Here is a 17,467-nt window from a genome sequence, read left to right as displayed (position 1 = left end):
TATGAAGTATTCTGCGGTAGTGTACATGTAATTTATTAGCTTGAATGTTGGGCCTCCTTTTCCAATTAGCCGGAAGAATATCGAGTACAATAAAGCATTCCAATTGCTAATTAGATTAACTTCTTTTTAAATGTTTATATTTTTATTAATTGTGTAATGTTTGTATGTTAATTACATGTACATTTTTATCTTTGACTGAGAAGGCCCTGAGGTAAGCTGGCAGTACAATTAAATATATGTGAATATAACATAAAATTAGCTGCATCAACAGAAAAATGAATTAAAATGCATAATTGCTATAAAAATATCGACAAATATTAATTACTTGTTAATATTGCTTATATACATTGTGTATAAAATTATATTTAAAATAAACGGTCCAAATAAACATCAATTCATTTTCTACATGAAACACTTTCTCGATTGAATGTCTCTGAAAAATGGAGTTTTGATATTAAAACTTTTTTTATAAATTGTGTTCCATACATCAAAAATAAATAAGATAAATTTACAAAATATTTTTTCTTAATATAGTGGATTAAAATATTGCATATGTAGTTGTTATCGTTACGCCAGGAAACAATATTTTTTCTTATGTCGGGATTTAAAAATGCAAAATTCCAGCTTTTGTATGAGACTGGGTAAAATTAGGAAAAAGTCTATCGTAAAACTGAGTCTTGAAATTGTCCTTTAATATTGGAACGGGTAGAAATAATAAATTAGTAGGAGTGGCGAAGTTAATTGAAAATGTAGGAAGAAAATTAGTAGTCCCTTTGTCGGCGTGGCACTTCGTTACTATCTCGTTTCTCGCCTTTTCAAATCCAGCATTAGTAGTTATTACAAAAACCGCTTTCCCAAAAAAACATTTCAAAGCTTGTTACAGCGTTGGATTGTTTTAAACCCCGGGCAACCCAAATTCCATTGGCAATAGAATAATGTATCATTAGACAGTGCACGAAGTTCAATAACGTGTCAAAGGGGTCGCCCGTAATGAAGTCCCATTAAAACGCTTTATTGCCGCTTAGATTGTTAGATCGAGTTCTGTAATTAAACTTTACACTTAACCTGAAGTTGAACTAGTAGATATTGTGATGAACCATACCAGCAGATAGGGGATATTATTAATCCGTTTTGCAGGGTCGATTAAACAATTAGCTTTTCAGAAGCAGGCAATTTTTTTTGTAACGAGGGGGTAGAATTCGAGTTCAATTAACGCTAATCCTAATTGAGTACGCCTGTCATTGCGAAAAAAGTCGTAAAGTCCTCTGTTTTTCTGGTAAACCATTGGAAAATAAATAAGAAGTTCAGAAACTGAATTTATAAGGATTTGTGTTTCAGTTTAACATTGCCAGTGGGCTTTATTTTGCCAACTGTTATTAAAATAATAACACCCTTTTTGAGTAAATCCAACAGCATGTCTTTTTTTTATAGTGTAGAAGTGGGTAAACCTAATATTTCAAAAATAAAACCTTTGGAAAAAAGCGACTACAGGTGGGGCTGGAACGGATCAAAAAAGTTAAATCGCTTTACTGAGCGAGCGATGAACTGGGGAAAAAAAGGTAGCTCTTATATCTTCCATAAATCTGATACTACCAACCCTTCAGCGATCGCCGATCAATTTTGAATTTTTCTTTATCACCACTCAGTCACATGACAAGTAACTTCACGCAGTTGGCCCCTCCAGCCAATTCACATCTCCAGGTCGTCTGGAGTCCGCCTTTCTGCGGTGTTCTCACCCACCAAATTTCAACGCTCAGCGATCCCGCTTCCCGGCTTATTTATTTATTTACAAGCTATACTCTTTCACAAAAATTACAATTCTACAGCTGAGCTCTGCGAGTTTAAACCAATGTATTAAGTTCTTTTTATTTTGTGTCAAATAAAAATATTTTTTGTTATTTACAATATTGTTTATATTTTGGGTTTCTGTTTTGTTCCCTTGTTTTCGGGAAAAAAGTAATTAAATGACTGTGCTTTTAATTGTTATGTGAACAAAATGGAGAACTGTTCAACCTTCTTCATTAATGCACTTTTTAGCTCCTCATTCAACAATTTGTTGAAGTCCTGAGGAGCGGTTCTAAAAAAGGAGACATTACAAAAATATTTCATTTTTTTGTCACCGTTCGACCTTATTCCTGTCATTTTCAGGTTCTGATGAATTACAAATAATGACAGTATAAATAACAATAATATAAATTTTGAACCAAGTATTTCATACTCACATGAAGTGTGGTACTATTCTTGTGGTCTCATATTTGTTTCGAGTGAAATCTTATGAATATTATTCTGTTTTATATGATTGTTTCTGGGTGGAGAACGCGGAACTTCTGGTAAATTTTTTTTATCATAGGCGTTTTTATTTGACTCGAAGGAAGTCGAAAATGGACACGAACGACGTATGGATTTGTATTTCACCCAGGCCCTGAAGATGACCCGAATAAAGGCCGAAACGTCCGGAAAAAATGAAAAATTTGTTTTTCTAAACTTCTTTCTTCCTGTCCGCTACTCACGACTTAAACTTCTTCGTTTAATTATTCATTTTTTTAATCGAAATTTATTATTGGAAATTTCAAAAAACGAGAGTGGTTGAACAGTTCGTCATTTCTTTCATATAACAACCAGTTAAATCAGACAAATAACAATTACGCTGGTGCTCCGAAATTCGAAAACCCCGCCAAAGTTTACCTACTGATTTATGGATAAGATAAAGTTGGTGAGAGTGAACGGTGAGCCTCGAAAAAAGCTGATTCATTTCATTGAATGAGCGGTTTACGTCCGATCCTTTAAAAAAAAGCTTTTTTCCCAACAATATACCAAAAAATAAATTTTTAATATTTATTAATTATTTTTTATTAATTTATTATTATTATTTATTATATATTAATTATTTATTACGTTATAATGACACTAGTCCCACGTGAATTGTAGTATTAGAATGCTACAATATTTTTTTCTCACTTTTCTGGTGTATCTTGCCCTCGATGAAGTTGCAACTCGTCATGCCTTGCAAATGCCGTTTTATATTGTTTTTTAAGTTAGCAAAAGGACTTAAAGCATTTTTATTTCTGCTCAGTGAGTTTCGTAATTTTATTTATTTTTATAAAATAGTAGCTAGTATCTAGTATATGTCTATATTTTACTAGATATATACTAGATATAATGTAAATAGTTCTAGTAAAATGGTCAAAGGATTAAAAAAATTGGCTACTAATAGATTTGTTCATTTATTTTTTGAATATAGGGGCAATTTTTGAAAATCTTTTTTTGATCAAAAAATCCTTAATTCAATTCGAAACTGCGTCATAAATAATAATTGCTTGGACATGTTTTGTGTTTTAAATGCACTTATTTTGAACGTTATTGTGTATTATATGATTTTATAAAAAGTAGATATTTTATTTTGTCAATTCATTTTGTTTTCAAAAGATTTCTTTTGAAATTATAAAACCACCCTCCATTAGTTATTAAACTTTTCCGAATAAGAATTCTGAATAATCGCGTAATTGGTGTCCAATTAATTTGAAGAGGGAGTGGAAGACAATAAATTGATTTTTGCCTTTATTGGTGAATTCCGGTAATTTTTCGATAGGAACTGTGACAAAGAACTCGATTATTATTCAAACAATACGCTACCATCGTTAAAAACTGGTGACAATAGAGGTTCCAACATAAATAACAAAACAACTTTTAGTTAAATAATAAAACTTTTTGATGCCAATCAAAATTTATATCACGACTTTTAGATTAATATTTGTTTAGACAGAAAAACTTTTGAAGTTGATATTATCAATTTTGCCAATAATCTTCATGAAGAATGTAATATGGCATAATGGCACCCCGATTGAGGTGAAGAGAGAGTGGGAGACAAGTGATTGATTTTAACCTTTATTGGAAAGGACTCCGGCCATTCTTTAAAAGAAAAGTCTAAAAACGATTGTTTTATTCAAAGTAAATTTTATCGACTTTTGGAAAATGGTCAATGATTTAAATACTCAACAATAAAATACAGTTGAAAAAGAAGTTTACTAGATGATATTAAAATAACCAATTTCAAACTTAAATATTTTTTGAGGGTAATTCTTCTTTAATGATGTTTATACGTGAAGACAGAAAATAATTTTTGGGCTTAAAACAATTTTTTGAAAAGTAAACTTTATCGTTAATGAAGAGATAATACATTTGTCTAATTACTATCATCGTTTGGACACAGCATATTGACTGCTTTACATTAGGATGAAAAATCTATTCCAATTGAATTATAGGAACACAGGTATATAAAATTTTAAGTAATAACAATCAGTGACAGCAATATCACTCTTGTTACAAAAACAATTTTTAGATACGAATTTCCAGAGGCAATTTTAACTTTCGTCATTTGATATTTAGCGGTGGAGTGTTATTAGGATCTTGGCAATCAGGGTGTAAAGATCATCTGTCAGTCTCTTGGTTATGGGTTGTACACATCTTTAATGATGGTGATGATTAAAGGTATTTTATTGTCAAAATGTTGTTTTGAACTACACATAGTATATATCGGTGTGCTTATTCATACCACACACATGTCTGAAATCACGTATGAAGCATTGACTAGGAGCAAAAGCTTTATGGAATAATTTTTAGCAAGAATTTGATAAATTTGTTTCGTACATTTTTTATTGCGTATTTTACATAGTTCATCCAGGTCCATGTTTCGCGTCGATCTATCTTCAATGCTCAAAAAGCTTAACCGATAATTTGTTAAAAAGAATTCACACATCCTATCAAATCCTTACAGCATAATTGTGATTATCAACAAAAGAGAAATACTGGATAGAATCCAGGAAAACAGATCGTAATATGTGCAATTGTCCAATCATACTTTCTTCAGACCAACAAAAATGTATGTGCCCTTATGAAACCCTTATAAAATTTATTTAATTCATGCATAGTTTTATAAATGTTGAAATGTTATAGATTAGTATCACGTTAGCTCAAGTGGTTAGAACAGCGGCGTATTGAGCCGAAAGGTCGTGGGTTCGAATCCCGTTCGTGAGACTTTTTTATTTCAACCAAAACCTTACGTAAAAAGATTAATTATTTGACAGAAGTCATTTGGTCAATAGACCACTAAATATAACGGAATTACTGTCAATATTTAAATTATTAATTATAATTATAATTAATTTATTGTAATTATTAATTATTTAGTTTGTATGTGCTAGTGTAGATATTGGGATTTAATGTTAATATACAATATTAAGTAAATATTAAGCGATTTATGTTTAATGGTACAATGATCAAATTACTTCTTCCAATTAATTATTCTTTTTATGGAAGGTCGTGGTTGAGATGAAAAAGTTAGTGTCACGAGCGGGATTCGAACGTATGGTCGTGGGTTCATAGGTAATTTATACGTTTATTACAATATTGCATTAATCGCTATAAGTGACATTACCAAAGTGATTTTTGGTATTTTGTATATGAGGTGAATGTGTGAAGAAAAGCCTTTCAAGTTAGAACAGAAGTTCTGACGGTTTGGGCGTAGTTTTTCTTCAACGGTTTCCATTTCTTTTCTCTTTCGCGGGCTACTCACGTAATGAAAAGAGAGGTTGGAATGGTTTAAGAAATCACTGCCAACTATTTAGGGAGTGTCTGTTCCAATGGTGGAATGGTCGGTGCGGGGGAATGTTTTATTCAAAGAGCCGAGGTTGCCTAACCTCACCCACTGCTAAATATTTCATCATCGCCCCTCCCACAGTCACCTGGAGCAACACTCCATTAACCCTCCGACCCTTAAGAACCGCATTGCTTTTATTATGAGAAGGCCATGATTCAAATTGATTTTAAGGGATTGCCACCGCTGGGCCGATTCTATTGAAGAGGACGGAGACAACGCAGGAACGAAATGGTCTTATCTCGTACATTCCTTTTTCCCTCCGGCGTCATAATGTTGCGGATTCTTTCACAGTACCTCCCTTATCTGCCGGCAGGCAAACTCCGCTATTAACCAACCCGTTGACCTAGTTGTGCAATCATAATGAAGATTTAAAAAAAAATACATTATGTTACACACTCAAATCTATTTGTAGATCAATCAAGTAACTTTTTGTCCAGCATAATTCAGATCTATTTGGAGATTAATCAAGTAATTTTTTTTCCAGCTAAATTCGGGTATTACTATACATATTTACTTAAAAGTTGATTTATTTATTTAAAATAAATTATTTCTAAAACATAAATATGTCATATTCTTCTCTTGTATTATTTTTGATCAATATTGACTATTTCATATTTCATAAATTTGTCAATAATTTGCAATTGAAATTGAAAAATAAATTTAATTCCGTGACGTAAAGTCCCCTTGAAGAGTTTATTATGAATACTACGTTTTTACAGAGGTTTAAGCCACATAAGGCGATGATGATAGTGGTGATAATGAATTCTAGGAAGTGGTGTTTGAACTGCCTAGGCACTGCAGCCTTCCTGCTTAATCGTCTGCCGACTTTTTGTGAAGTATATGCACAGTACCGAGTATAAAAATACGATCAACGACAGTCGTGTTTTCAGGCATTCATCATTAAGGTGATGTTTTCTTAAGCCGAAATTGCCTCAGAGGCTAATGGCAGAATTTCTTTGCAGTTCGAAGGTTTATAGATTTCTGCATAGCAGAACATCCAGCCGGTTCGTACAAGGAAACGGACATTTTCTACGATATTACGCGAGCGGTGTTTTATTTACAAAGTTAGAAGAAGTTGAGTTCCTCAGTGTTCGCGCAATCCATGGTTTCTAACTGCCATGGGGAATATTTGAGTATGACGCCTTTTTCATAACTCCAGCGTGAGCCACCAAACGTTGAAAGCAGAGATGGTCAAAAGTGGATCACAAACACTGCAAGATGGACCAAAACGGTTAATGTTAATGATTCTGATCGTGGGTTCACTCAAGTCCACTGGTACGGTAAAAGCAGAAGTATAGGGGCTCGCGCCGTCGGCGATGTTCACTGAGGTGAATAGCACTGCTGGTCCTTGAGCAGCATTCGCTCGGTACCGAACTTTTGGTTACCTGCGCGTGTTCCAAAGCATCATCCACCCTTGCAAGTTGTGGCCCACTCAATGCAGTACCACAACGACGACGGGTGGTACAATGTGGTTAAGGCTCGGGGCCCTATAAAGGTGCACCTCGTGTCCTCATCCATGTCCCTTTCTCAATCCAGGTTCCTTCATTCTATCCTGTGACCCCTCCCAACCCTTCGTTACAAGGGGGGTGTCCGGGCTTAAAATAATGGTGTAGCCCAGAGGGCGTAGCAACCTCTCTAAAGCACAAGCTGTACTCGTGTCGGCCTTGGGTCGGCATGGGCGGCGGGTGCCTTATCAGAGGCACACGAGGGTTAGGGTACCGGATCCTGTTCCAGTACCAGAAATGTTCCAAAATTCAGCCCTTGTTACACTGTTATACATGATTATGTTGAAAAGTCCCTCGAATGCGTGAGTAGTGGCGGATGGGAGGATGGGAATGGGTAGTGAATCGGTTGCTCTACTCGAGTATGCTTTGCACGTAGGTGTAGGCTGAGCTCGCTTGGAAGCTCTTACCGTAGGCGTTACTTCTCTAGGGGGTGGTTAGCAATTCCACTTTAAACAAAATCGCGGCCGGAGCGGATCCGGTAGTTTCGACGCTAGAGAAGCCCCAATACTCTGGGAGATAGAGTGGCTTTCTCTATCTAGAGAGTGCGCCGGAGACCGGACTGATGTATTTCGGCTTAGGTAGCCCTTTGCGCGCGGCATACGGTCTGATGCTTAATGCAGGCCCAACCACTCGGAATGGGCAAGCGGGGAGCAAGGTTGTCTTGGCCCTTCCTGGGCTGAGCTGCCTCTACAACAATGCTGCGGCAGTAACACCATTCTGTCGTATGTGGAGGTGCGTCAGCTCTCATCTTGAGAATCAAAACGTCCGATAAGGCCGGATAGACTAGGTGCGGATGTTAATGATCCTCATTGTCATTTTTAGGATGACCGAGTATACGGGAAAGCATGTCCCAGAGCATCTCTATCCGGATGTGAAAATTATATTTTCAACTGGCTTTTGCGTGTGCTGAGGCTTCTTTATTACATTTCTTCAGGTTATTTCATACTTACTTTAAGTTTCTACATAGAAATATTGTCTAAATAAATTATTCCTTCATCGATCGATGACTACAAACTCAGACACACGTATCACATCTATCTAGGGAGTGCGCGGGAGACTGGGCTGATGTATTTCGGCTTAGGTAGCCCTTTGCGCGCGGCATACGGTCTGATGCTCGGGAGTTACAGGGAATCGAAAGCAACCAGAACGCCAGATTTTGTCAATCAGCACTGTGCACCCTCGAGCGGGCGACGCGAAGTCTAGGTCGTATCAGGGAGGTGACCAAATAATATCAAAAATAACACCACACTTACTTCCCTTAGATTAATAATTTATGTTCTGGTACTCATGTTTCGGTGTGATTCTAAAGACGTTTCACGTCAAAATAAATTTTTGATATTACTCCCGCATCATCAGGTAAATGTGTCACCACTACAAAGTGACTTCCCTGAACAGTTCCTTTTTCTCCATATCTCCAAATCATATTGACTTCGAATTTTAATACACATTTTCACATTATACCTAAAGAAAAAGATGATTTTTATTAGTGGAAAACGAGAAAGATTTGCCTTAAAAAATCAAAAATTGTATAACATGATTTTTTTTACACGAGTTAAAATCGTTAAAATGTCGGATAAATTTCCTTTTGAAACAAAATAAAATAATTTAATTATATCTTTATTAAAACATAAGTGAGAAAAGTAGTGGTGTGAGTGGTCCAACTTTCAAAGTTTACAATCGTAACCTTGATTATTTAGAAAAGCAAAGAAGTTCTAAGTCGCTCCGCCTCGAACTTTCCGAGTTATAGAGGATTGAAGAGAAACTGTTGTAAAACTAGATCGTGGGAACCACAATTGCGGATGAGGGACCACAAAATGTTGGTGCTGATGAGTTAAGGAAGACTAAACGCCGTTTAAACGTTTGGGGGATAGAGTGAGAAGGACGAGGCGAGTTTGACGTAATTTACGGTGGAACTGAAATTAAGGAGATCATATATGTAGGGAAGAGACTGAGAAGATATCATCTGATAGAGGACAAATCCAAAACATGTATTGCTTGCGATAATATGTACAGATCAGGCACCCCTTAGGTAGCCGGATATAAAGTAAAACGTACAAAAGAATTTATTAAACAAACGGTTTAAACTTATCATCCAGCTCTCCCGTACAGAACCCAATCGTATACAAGTGGTGCAGAATAGGGAGGACATGAGTTTACGTGTACTAAAGTGGAAATGGTGACTGGCACGATGGAAATGGAGGTTGGAAAAGAAGCGGCGGGAAATCTCGTCGATATGATGCTTCCATGACAAATCAAGGACACTCCCAATGTTCTTGACAGTAGGGCAAAAAGAAATTGGGTTGAGTTTTACTTGTAAATAGACGGATAGAAGGAATGAAGCAGGGAACTGGATCCAGACACAATAGCCTGGAACTTTTCTTCGTTCAACTTAAGTCCATTTTCAGAGGCCGGGGAGTTAATTGAGTTTAAGTCCTATTCATTTCTTACAATTGCAGTTAGTAAGTGCTAATTTCTGCCATCTATATCTTTCTTCAAAAATCCAATACTTCTTATAGTTAATAATTATAAAATAATTTTGGCGTATGTTGTTGAATTGTATTGTTGTTTTGACAAATGTTGTAAAGATTTCTGTAGGAAAATACTTGAAACCTATGGGCTTTCTTAAACAACCCTACTTCCAGCTTACAAAACGGGCAAACAGAGAAATTGGTTTAGGCGCTTATTCTTCTTGTGTGAATGGGCCTCTATTCTGTACTTTCGAGAGATAAAAGGTTTATTGAGGACAGTAACATGTCTTGGCTAAAACAGCAGAGTGTTCTAATTATATTATTCGAATCATCTCACATGAATGCAATTCGATAACTAGTCTGTTTCTCGGAGAATAAGGGTAGCATGAGGAGAAAGAAATCGAATTGATTCACCGTCTGGTAACATCGAAAGAGGCCAATTGGCAGGAGTCACGGGCACTTAGGCGCATCGAGAGACTTTGAAATCGATCGACATGAAATCGGCTCAAAGCTAAGAGCTTCCATCAACTTTTCAATTCGGGAAATAAGATTATGGATAATCAACTATCCAGACAATATCGATTACTTCGTTTTCTCAGCTACACAGTTAACACTCGTTCTACTAGTCTAAGTGCTCTTTCAAGCCTTTATTCTTTATTATTAAGTTCATTACGGGAAAATTCACAAGTACTAAAGTCCTAAATAACAGTTAACAAATAACATTTATATATGAGTAGTAAGAAATATGTATAAAATTTAAAAGCAAAATGAGCAGCATCCAAAGTGCAAAGTTAGACGTAAATCTGGTAATTAACGCAATACACAGAATAGAAACAACGCTAAACAAAATTATTTATGGCTACAAATGACAACTGTATTCCAAGTTTTTATAAAGGTATCAAATTTACAGCCGAGAAACTCTACGCTGCCAAATTTATCATAAAATTTCCACAGATGAAAATAGATTGACCCACTCTGTCCGACTTCCATGCAATTCAGAATAATACATATTAACATCCATATTCCTCATACTTGGAACTAGGAAATTTATTTTGCTTAATAACTCCGGTCAATTATAGATCCCATTCACCAACTTACCTCAAAAAAATATGCCAAGGACCGAACTGTGATTCTCAAGGGTCATCAGCCTTGTTTCTGTCATCTGCGTTCTTTTCAATATTCTTTCGTTAATTATCTCTACATATAAATTTTTCCTATATTCAGGTTTTTGCATATTCAGACAGAAAAAACATTACAATGCAAACTATGAACATTATTTAGAAAAAATTAAATACTACAAAAATGTTGATATTGTTAAGAGATGGATGGACCTTGCATGGATTTGTGTGTGTGATGAATTATGAATCATTAGGATTCAGAAACATAGAAATCTCAATTTCATGCAGTTTTCGTTTAATTTATAATATCTTCAGGGCTTAGTATGAAAATGGTTATATGTTTTTTTTTCATATTAGGCCCTGAAGATGTTTACAAATTGAACGAAAGCTTGACATGAAATTGGGAGTTTCTATGTTTCTATGATTATGACCTGATTATCACACAAACGAATCTTCACTAGGTCGGTTATAAAAATTATAATTACAACAATACTGGAATTAAGTATATGATGCCATTTTATCCATACGTTAGTCATAATATGCCACAGTAAATGAATGTTTAAATTATTGGTATTATATATATTATTCTTATATATTATTCTTAAGCAGTAACATTTTTCGTTTGTGTGTTAATTAGGTATTAAGTCACAGAAACATAGAAACTCCCGACGTCATGTCAAATTTTCGTTTAATTTGTAAAGATCGTGAGGACATTATACGAAAAAAGATATAACTATAGTCGAAATGATAATTCACAATACTGTCTACTTACTATGATAGTTTACAACTTCTTTATCAGGTAAATTTTTAGTTGCACAAAAATTCTTAGTTATTAGTAATAAATAAATAACGGTTAAAAACTGCAATTAAACTATCAAAAATACAAAAAACAACGAGAGATAAATCATTTTTCGCCAATGTGGTTAATTTAATAAAATAAAATAACGCACAACCTTAGGAAATGACAATCTTCCAGCGGATAAACTAGTTTTTCGGAAATGTTAGGTACATATATTAAAGCTTTGATCGATATTACGATAATTAAGTTTTATAGGACTCATGTTCGGTTCCCCGAAATATCCGGACATAACTCGGTGGTTTACTAAAAAGAAAATATTAATAATTTGTTAGCAGAAATTTTTTTAACAACCTTATAAAACTATTCATAAAAAGAAAAAATTTCTTCTAAAAATTCTTAAAATTTGCTTTTTTTATTGACAGCACCCTAACAAAATTAAAATAAATAACTATAAATACTACATATAGTTATTATATATATCATATATTATATATATTTATNAGGATAATCTGACCGAACCATTACCAACACATTTTTTCCCTTCGTCGGCTCTTTTCACCTCAAAGAAGCCGACGCCTTATACAAAAATGTCTTTTCTATACAGACATCCTTTCCCCACCCCTTCAAAATCCAACGTACATAAACACAAAATAGCAAAATCTCATTGGCACTCTCGACACGACACGCACGAATGGCACAACTACACAGAAGACAAACACTTATAGTGAGTTACTTTGATTGAGAAATACTTTGATTGAATATATAAAAAAATATATATTTTGCATTGTATAAATTCACTTTTCCACATCCAAAATGTAATTGTAATATGTAAACAATGTTTGTAAATACCAGTCCCTGAAGATGATCTCAATAAAGATCGAAACGTTGGCACGATAAAGAAAATGTTTTTCTGAAACCTACAGACCACATCTCACGATTTCTAAATAAATATTTATTTATTTTAATTTTTTTAGGGTACTGTCAAAAAAGTAGAAAATATTAAGAATTTTTTACAAGAAATTTTTTCTTCTAAATATATAAATATACTCCTATATATATTTCGATCAATAAAAACTTTATTATATTTACCTAAAATTTCCGAAAAATTAAAGAGGACGTTTAATACATTTGATCAGAATATTCTGATAATTTTTTATTGTAACAAAATATCACAACACTCCAACGTGAAAAGTAAAGAAAAGATGGAAAATCAAGTACACGTAAGACGAAGATAAATTGCAAATATTGTGACAAAATATATAGCTGAAACGCTACATGGAGTGGGTGTACGAATAGGACAACATAAACTAGATTGCAAAAATCAAATTAAAAAGGTACTGGATATTCACATCATGTCTATGAATCAAAACACCTACCGATTTTGAAAACTACAAAATATTAGGGAAGAAAACAGTGTCGAGGAGACGAAAGTTTAATGAAAAGCTATACAAATAATAAACAGAAACAATTGTAGTAGACAACTAGACAGGATGAGTGAATGCAATATTTATGAGAAGATTAGTGGATATGAAAAAACGAAGAAAAATAAACAACAGATACCTTCCATGTTTACACTCCACGTTAACCACAGTAGTGAAAAATAATTTATGTATGCTTGTTTTTAGTATTTTTGATATTCTAATTGTTCTTTTCATACGTTATTCATTTATTAACAAGAATTTATAAACATCTCAAAATTTACCTGATAAAGAAGTTGTAAACTAACATAGTAAGTAGACAATATTGTGAATTATTATTTCGACTATAGTTATATGTTTTTTAGTATTAGTTCGTAGTTGTTTACAAATTAAAGGAAAGATTGGCATGAAGTGGGAGTTTCTATGTTTCTGTGACCTAATACCTGATTATCTCACAAACGAAAAATATTGATACTTAAGAATAAGAAAAATACTAGGCATAATTATTTTAAATGGATAACTTTACGTTGAACTCCATCTTTCAAATTTGCCCAATATAAACGAACTAATTTCATTTTCCAGTACCTAGTCGTAAATTAATTTTCCAAAATAAAGATCAAATGTCATGATCAGTCAAGCTGTACAAAATAGGTGTTGCTCGGGTTCAGCCTAATAATTGCCGGAGTTTACGCCGGGCAGAATGAGAGGAAATTGTGTTTAATCAGTAAGCCTGCGGTATAGGCGACTTGGGAACAAGGTCTCCATTCGCTATTTCAATTAAATCGCGGCGTACTCGTGGTCTCTGTTTGCTCTTGGGAAATCAACGCTCCGTTTCTGATTTCCAACGTTGTAAGTTTACGAGACGACAAATCGCCCACCACCGAAAACACGTGTCAAAATCGTCTAATCGCTACTTATTAAAAATCTAACCAAAAATCACAGTCAATCAATCAGTTTTGTAGCCATTTCGAATTCTGTCACAATAGTTTAGACCCGCGAGTCCGAAACATCGTCTTATCCCAACTATCGGGGAAGTAAAATTCCGCTTGAATTACGCTTGATCAATTAATATCTTTCAATTAGTTAAGGTTTTTAGTTGAGATAAAAATGGCAAAAAGGAGGGAAAATTCAAAAGGTGGGGTTGAAATGGGAAGTTAGTGCCCGTGTGGATCGAGCTCACGATAGTTCAAGTGGTAGAGCAGCGGCGAATCTAGCCGAAGATCGTGGGTTCGAATCTTTCTCGTGACACTGACTTTTTTATCTCAACTAAAAACCTTAATTAATTGTAATATTTTTAATATGTAAAATAAGCGTTTTTGTATATGCCAGGTAGATTTAATTACTAATGGTTAGCTATTTTGCCCTTGCCCACTGCACATTCTACTGCATGTAATAACCTGTGAAGTTAGGTCATTCCGATCAGTTTGATCTGCCTATCGTCACCGTTTTGTTCTATCATGCGCTTTTCAGCTTCTCACTAACTTATAGTAATTTTATACTTTGGCAAACTGAACTAATTTAAATGGAGACATACTGAAATACAAATTAAACCCAGGGAAAGTAATTGTAGCAACGACAGTCAATGACCTAGTACTCCCTTGGGGAAGGAACGAATCTTTTGCACTGAACTACTGACATGGAATGTACAATAAGACAAACGTCTGCAGTACTTGGGGAAGAAAAACTGCGACTTCCTATCACCATCAAACTGTACCAATTAGCATGCAATACATTTGTGGGGCATAAACTTTCTTCTACTAGGGTGTTCTAGGAGAAAGGGGATAAACTTCTCACCCTTATTAAAAGTGAGTTTTAACAAAACTTATTGTTCAAAAAGATTGTTTATATAATCTTAGACCAATGTATGGTGGTGGTAAAAGAATACTAGGCAGCTGTCGTGTTGTACTCCCCATGCTCTGAACCCTTTTTGCTTATTGCACTTTGCTAGATGAATTGACTCGATACTTCTCTTGTTAAGTAAGAGGTGACTGTCGTTACTCCAATTCATTTTCGTTGGTATTCTAAGTAGACCAGACAATGTCTCCATTGATTCTAAGATACACGGATGGCAGTTTCTTCCTCCTTACTGCATAACCACCAAATGTGATCAAATTTAAATTACGTTACGCACATCTTTGATGTCAGTGAGCGAAATTATTGCCTTATCACTCTCGTGAGTTTTACTCCCTCTATTTGTACCAACGTGTTTACTAATTTTAGAGAGGGTTCTTGTGTCTGGTACCTCTGGAGTCAGCCATTTCTGTTTTGTCTTTTTGTAGACGCATTATGAGTTGGAGGACGAAATGTCTGATACTGTTTTCCAAATGTAGTTCTGAGCCTATAAATTATCTGGTAGATCCTGCTTTGGCCAGTTTGTTCATTACCCGGATTTTCTTTGCGCCATAGTGGTCAAGATATTGTCAGGCTGTTATGTTTTTCAGGATTTATCCATTTTGGTTGTATTAACCGACTATTTTGGATGTGGCCTTTTTATGAACGACTGCTTTTAGGAATTCGATGTGTAAAACCAAGAACTGGGCGCCAAAACCACACAGGGTTTGATTGTTATTTGTGATGACAAGTTCTCATCTGCAGGAATACCATTTTTTAATACAGGAATACTTTTATCTTAATAAATCAGACCTAATGTACAATTTGCTTGAATAATGTAAGCAATTATATGAATGTAAGAAAAGAAAGCCTATTTTCTTCTTTCTTCTTATGATGATAATAACTACTAAATATGAAAAAATTAATATCAAATAAGAAATTGTAAAATTAATATGGCCTGAGTCTGTAAAAAATCCCAAAAGATAAGAGATTTTTTTACTTTTTACCATAGTTCGCAACAGTAAAGGTCATAAACCTTCGGAGAGTCCGAGTTTTTGAAAAAACAAACCATTTATAAGTATGTCTGGTTCTAATGGAGGCCGCTGGATTCGAACCCGGGACCTTACCCTTAAAGGAAAACCTATTTACTCCTTTCTTCCCATGATGCTAATAACTATTAAATATAAAATAAATGAAAGAAAGGGTAGGTCATCGCTCGTGACACTAATTTATCATCTCAACCAAAAACCTTAGATAAAAACAATAATTAATTGTAATAATTAGTATGGTCAATTATGACCACTAAGCAAATTTGGATTAATTTGTATTTAAATTTGCCTTACCTTTGATGTCATTATAAAAACATATTTCAAATTCATTATCATTATAAGGAATTGAATATTCTTTGTATTTATTAAATTAGTAAATTTAATTTCAATGGCTGGGATGTTCAAAAAAGTTCTCTATAAATCTGTTGGCCTGTTTGCGATGTCTGTTGAAAAGGGTTCCGAGGAAGGATTGGAGGATTTGGAGAGAAGGATTACTTTGTAGCATAAACACTCCATGTTATTCTTGAATAAGTTGCTTCGATTAAATAGAGATCCTCCAGCCTCAATCGAGTTTCAGTTAAGCCAATCCTGGAATAAAACGAAAAAATGCTTTTTAAAAAGCCTACTGGTGGGGGGATGAAAAGTTGTCTTCCCTTGTGTGATTTACTGAGGCTTTTCACGCTTTATTGAATTTGTCCTGTTTAAGTCGAACATTCGTTATAAAATATTTGATTAGTTGTGTATCAATCTGTTTATTCTTTCCAAACCCAAAATGGAATGTGTTAATATTAAATTAACATTACATATTCTTTGATGTGTGGAACGCTAAATCCATTGAACACAATCGGCTTATCTTTATATAACCAAACTGTAATATAACCAGCCATTTTTTTAAATTAACACGTTTATTTGCACGTTATTTCATTTAGACCGTCCGGGTAAAAATTTATTAAGAAAGTCATGTGCGATTTGGATTTAAAGAAGAAATCGTCGGGCCAAATGATATCATTTAGAAATAGGGCAAAACATGGAAATCCTTTTAAGCGTTTTCCACACCCCCTTTCTTTTTTTTCGGGTCCGCTTATAAACGATTCTCACGGACAAGTTACTGACAGTGGTCTGTTAAATTTCCGACAACAACCAATTAGAGGTCTTCGGGGAATATTAAACGGTTGACTGAAAGCCGATGAAACATTAAACCGAACCTTGTCAATGTAAAATCCCCAGATTGCGTTTTCGTGTTAAAAAATTACCCAATTACAAATGGGATATATACATATATTTGTGATATAGCGTGTGTCTTCTTCTTTTTTTGTTGGGCCCAACCCTGATTTCGGAAAACCGAAATCAAGGTCCCAGAGGTTTTTACGATCGGACCTGAATACGATAATTTAATTTATCGATCAGGCACCTTTTATATTTTATTTAAACCAAAGTAAATACGACATCAAATGTTTCTTAAATTTGAATCTTTAATTACAATTTAATATTTTCACATAAAATGACAATATATTTAATCAATTATTATTTTTAATTTAAAGAATCTTTTTATACAATAACAAACCTATCTTAAATCTACAAACCTTAATTTTAAAATGTTATTTGATTCTCGGTTGAAAGATTA

The 17,467-nt window shown here is 34.2% G+C and overlaps 1 protein-coding gene across 2 annotated transcripts in view; it reads right to left on the bottom strand.

Annotated features, from left to right (window-relative positions):
• Positions 1–17,467, bottom strand: part of LOC106668446 (5-hydroxytryptamine receptor-like) — a 335,670-nt gene that overhangs the window by 106,067 nt on the left and 212,136 nt on the right. The gene's annotated exons all lie outside the window — the stretch shown is intronic.

Source organism: Cimex lectularius, unplaced genomic scaffold, assembly GCF_000648675.2.
Source record: "Cimex lectularius strain Harlan isolate CLEC.00 unplaced genomic scaffold, Clec_2.1 scaffold273, whole genome shotgun sequence".
Classification (NCBI taxonomy): domain Eukaryota; kingdom Metazoa; phylum Arthropoda; class Insecta; order Hemiptera; family Cimicidae; genus Cimex; species Cimex lectularius.
The sequence above is the reverse complement of the archived record's forward strand: the minus strand, read 5'-3'. Positions and strand labels throughout refer to the sequence as shown.